This window comes from Pseudophryne corroboree, chromosome 1, assembly GCF_028390025.1.
Source record: "Pseudophryne corroboree isolate aPseCor3 chromosome 1, aPseCor3.hap2, whole genome shotgun sequence".
Classification (NCBI taxonomy): Eukaryota; Metazoa; Chordata; class Amphibia; order Anura; family Myobatrachidae; genus Pseudophryne; species Pseudophryne corroboree.
The window spans coordinates 1,127,410,326-1,127,416,448 of record NC_086444.1 but is presented as its reverse complement, the minus strand read 5'-3'; positions in this window follow the sequence as shown (position 1 = coordinate 1,127,416,448).

Below are 6,123 nucleotides of genomic sequence, written 5' to 3'. Positions count from 1 at the left end.
GTACAGCCGTGGCCTACCGTACTGCTGCTTATATATATAATATACTGTATAACGGACCTGGTGGACACTGTCAGCAGACTGCTAAACTAGTATGAAGAAAGAAAAAAAAAACACCACAGGTATACAATGTAGATGGATGGATAGTATAGTATTATATTACGTATGGACGACGAGTGCACTGACGACACAGAGGTAGGTACAGCCGTGGCCTACCGTACTGCTGCTTATATATATAATATACTGTATAACGGACCTGGTGGACACTGTCAGCAGACTGCTAAACTAGTATAAAGAAAAAAAAACCCACCACAGGTATACAATGTAGATGGATGGATATACTATAGTAAGAATAGTATTATATTACTTATGGACGACGAGTGAACTGACGACACAGAGGTAGGTACAGCCGTGGCCTACCGTACTGCTGCTTATATATATATAATATACTGTATAACGGACCTAGTGGACACTGTCAGCAGACTGCTAAACTAGTATGAAGAAAGAAAAAAAAAACACCACAGGTATACAATGTAGATGGATGGATAGTATAGTATTATATTACTTATGGACGATGAGTGCACTGATGACACAGAGGTAGGTACAGCCATGGCCTACCGTACTGCTGCTTATATATATATAATATACTGTATAACTGACCTGGTGGACACTGTCAGAAGACTGCTAAACTAGTATGAAGAAAAAGAAAAAAAACAACACAGGTATACAATGTAGATGGATGGATAGTATAGTATTATATTACTTATGGACGACGAGTGCACTGACGACACAGAGGTAGGTACAGCAGTGGCCTACCGTACTGCTGCTTATATATATAATATACTGTATAACGGACCTGGTGGACACTGTCAGCAGACTGCTAAACTAGTATAAAGAAAAAAAAACCCACCAGAGGTATACAATGTAGATGGATGGATATACTATAGTAAGTATAGTATTATATTACTTATGGACGACGAGTGAACTGATGACACAGAGGTAGGTACAGCCGTGGCCTACCGTACTGCTGCTTATATATATATATAATATACTGTATAACGGATCTGGTGGACACTGTCAGCAGACTGCTAAACTAGTATGAAGAAAGAAAAAAAAACACAGGTATACAATGTAGATGGATGGATAGTATAGTATTATATTACTTATGGACGACGAGTGAACTGACGACACAGAGGTAGGTACAGCCGTGGCCTACCGTACTGCTGCTTATATATATAATATACTGTATAACGGACCTGGTGGACACTGTCAGCAGATTGCTAAACTAAAATGAAGAAAGAAAAAAAAAAACACCACAGGTATACAATGTAGATGGATGGATAGTATAGTATTATATTACGTATGGACGACGAGTGCACTGACGACACAGAGGTAGGTACAGCCATGGCCTACCGTACTGCTGCTTATATATATATAATATACTGTATAACGGACCTGGTGGACACTGTCAGCAGACTGCTAAACTAGTATGAAGAAAGAAAAAAAAAACACCACAGGTATACAATGTAGATGGATGGATAGTATAGTATTATATTACTTATGGACGACGAGTGCACTGATGACACAGAGGTAGGTACAGCCGTGGCCTACAGTACTGCTGCTTATATATATAATATACTGTATAACGGACCTGGTGGACACTGTCAGCAGACTGCTAAACTAGTATAAAGAAAAAAAAAACCACCACAGGTATACAATGTAGATGGATGGATATACTATAGTAAGTATAGTATTATATTACTTATGGACGACGAGTGAACTGACGACACAGAGGTAGGTACAGCCGTGGCCTACCGTACTGCTGCTTATATATATATATATATAATATACTGTATAATGGATCTGGTGGACACTGTCAGCAGACTGCTAAACTAGTATGAAGAAAGAAAAAAAAACACAGGTATACAATGTAGATGGATGGATAGTATAGTATTATATTACTTATGGACGACGAGTGAACTGACGACACAGAGGTAGGTACAGCCGTGGCCTACCGTACTGCTGCTTATATATATAATATACTGTATAACGGACCTGGTGGACACTGTCAGCAGACTGCTAAACTAGTATGAAGAAAGAAAAAAAAACAACACAGGTATACAATGTAGATGGATGGATAGTATAGTATTATATTACGTATGGACGACGAGTGCACTGACGACACAGAGGTAGGTACAGCCATGGCCTACCGTACTGCTGCTTATATATATATAATATACTGTATAACGGACCTGGTGGACACTGTCAGAAGACTGCTAAACTAGTATGAAGAAAGAAAAAAAAACACCACAGGTATACAATGTAGATGGATGGATAGTATAGTATTATAATACGTATGGACGACGAGTGCACTGACGACACAGAGGTAGGTACAGCCATGGCCTACCGTACTGCAGCTTATATATATATAATATACTGTATAACGGACCTGGTGGACACTGTCAGAAGACTGCTAAACTAGTATGAAGAAAGAAAAAAAAACACCACAGGTATACAATGTAGATGGATGGATAGTATAGTATTATATTACTTATGGACGACGAGTGCACTGACGACACAGAGGTAGGTACAGCCGTGGCGTACCGTACTGCTGCTTATATATATAATATACTGTATAACGGACCTGGTGGACACTGTCAGCAGACTGCTAAACTAGTATAAAGAAAAAAAAAACCACCACAGGTATACAATGTAGATGGATGGATATACTATAGTAAGTATAGTATTATATTACTTATGGACGACGAGTGAACTGACGACACAGAGGTAGGTACAGCCGTGGCCTACCGTACTGCTGCTTATATATATATATAATTTACTGTATAACGGATCTGGTGGACACTGTCAGCAGACTGCTAAACTAGTATGAAGAAAAAAAAAAAAACACAGGTATACAATGTAGATGGATGGATAGTATAGTATTATATTACTTATAGACGACGAGTGAACTGACGACACAGAGGTAGGTACAGCCGTGGCCTACCGTACTGCTGCTTATATATATAATATACTGTATAACGGACCTGGTGGACACTGTCAGCAGACTGCTAAACTAGTATGAAGAAAGAAAAAAAAACACCACAGGTATACAATGTAGATGGATGGATAGTATAGTATTATATTACGTATGGACGACGAGTGCACTCACGACACAGAGGTAGGTACAGCCATGGCCTACCGTACTGCAGCTTATATATATATAATATACTGTATAACGGACCTGGTGGACACTGTCAGAAGACTGCTAAACTAGTATGAAGAAAGAAAAAAAAAAACCACAGGTATACAATGTAGATGGATGGATAGTATAGTATTATATTACTTATGGACGACGAGTGCACTGACGACACAGAGGTAGGTACAGCCGTGGCCTACCGTACTGCTGCTTATATATATAATATACTGTATAACGGACCTGGTGGACACTGTCAGCAGACTGCTAAACTAGTATAAAGAAAAAAAAATACCACCACAGGTATACAATGTAGATGGATGGATATACTATAGTAAGTATAGTATTATATTACTTATGGACGACGAGTGAACTGATGACACAGAGGTAGGTACAGCCGAGGCCTACCGTACTGCTGCTTATATATATAATATACTGTATAACGGACCTGGTGGACACTGTCAGCAGACTGCTAAACTAGTATGAAGAAAGAAAAAAAAAAACACCACAGGTATACAATGTAGATGGATGGATAGTATAGTATTATATTACGTATGGACGACGAGTGCACTGACGACACAGAGGTAGGTACAGCCGTGGCCTACCGTACTGCTGCTTATATATATATAATATACTGTATAACGGACCTGGTGGACACTGTCAGCAGACTGCTAAACTAGTATAAAGAAAAAAAAAACCACCACAGGTATACAATGTAGATGGATGGATATACTATAGTAAGAATAGTATTATATTACTTATGGACGACGAGTGAACTGACGACACAGAGGTAGGTACAGCCGTGGCCTACCGTACTGCTGCTTATATATATATAATATACTGTATAACGGACCTGGTGGACACTGTCGGCAGACTGCTAAACTAGTATGAAGAAAGAAAAAAAAAAACACCACAGGTATACAATGTAGATGGATGTATAGTATAGTATTATATTACTTATGGACGATGAGTGCACTGACGACACAGAGGTAGGTACAGCCATGGCCTACCGTACTGCTGCTTATATATATATAATATACTGTATAACGGACCTGGTGGACACTGTCAGAAGACTGCTAAACTAGTATGAAGAAAAAGAAAAAAAACACAGGTATACATTGTAGATGGATGGATAGTATAGTATTATATTACTTATGGACGACGAGTGCACTGACGACACAGAGGTAGGTACAGCCGTGGCCTACCGTACTGCTGCTTATATATATAATATACTGTATAACGGACCTGGTGGACACTGTCAGCAGACTGCTAAACTAGTATAAAGAAAAAAAAACCACCACAGGTATACAATGTAGATGGATGGATATACTATAGTAAGTATAGTATTATATTACTTATGGACGACGAGTGAACTGACGACACAGAGGTAGGTACAGCCGTGGCCTACCGTACTGCTGCTTATATATATAATATACTGTATAACGGATCTGGTGGACACTGTCAGCAGACTGCTAAACTAGTATGAAGAAAGAAAAAAAAACACAGGTATACAATGTAGATGGATGGATAGTATAGTATTATATTACTTATGGACGATGAGTGAACTGACGACACAGAGGTAGGTACAGCCGTGGCCTACCGTACTGCTGCTTATATATATAATATACTGTATAACGGACCTGGTGGACACTGTCAGCAGACTGCTAAACTAGTATGAAGAAAGAAAAAAAAAACACCACAGGTATACAATGTAGATGGAAGGATAGTATAGTATTATATTACGTATGGACGACGAGTGCACTGACGACACAGAGGTAGGTACAGCCGTGGCCTACCGTACTGCTGCTTATATATATAATATACTGTATAACGGACCTGGTGGACACTGTCAGCAGACTGCTAAACTAGTATAAAGAAAAAAAAAACCACCACAGGTATACAATGTAGATGGATGGATATACTATAGTAAGAATAGTATTATATTACTTATGGACGACGAGTGAACTGACGACACAGAGGTAGGTACAGCCGTGGCCTACCGTACTGCTGCTTATATATATATAATATACTGTATAACGGACCTAGTGGACACTGTCAGCAGACTGCTAAACTAGTATGAAGAAAGAAAAAAAAAAACACCACAGGTATACAATGTAGATGGATGGATAGTATAGTATTATATTACTTATGGACGATGAGTGCACTGATGACACAGAGGTAGGTACAGCCATGGCCTACCGTACTGCTGCTTATATATATATAATATACTGTATAACGGACCTGGTGGACACTGTCAGAAGACTGCTAAACTAGTATGAAGAAAAAGAAAAAAAACAACACAGGTATACAATGTAGATGGATGGATAGTATAGTATTATATTACTTATGGACGACGAGTGCACTGACGACACAGAGGTAGGTACAGCAGTGGCCTACCGTACTGCTGCTTATATATATAATATACTGTATAACGGACCTGGTGGACACTGTCAGCAGACTGCTAAACTAGTATAAAGAAAAAAAAAAACCACCAGAGGTATACAATGTAGATGGATGGATATACTATAGTAAGTATAGTATTATATTACTTATGGACGACGAGTGAACTGATGACACAGAGGTAGGTACAGCCGTGGCCTACCGTACTGCTGCTTATATATATATATATATAATATACTGTATAACGGATCTTAGCAGACTGCTAAACTAGTATGAAGAAAGAAAAAAAAACACAGGTATACAATGTAGATGGATGGATAGTATGAGTATTATATTACTTATGGACGACGAGTGAACTGACGACACAGAGGTAGGTACAGCCGTGGCCTACCGTACTGCTGCTTATATATATAATATACTGTATAACGGACCTGGTGCACACTGTCAGCAGACTGCTAAACTAAAATGAAGAAAGAAAAAAAAAAACACCACAGGTATACAATGTAGATGGATGGATAGTATAGTATTATATT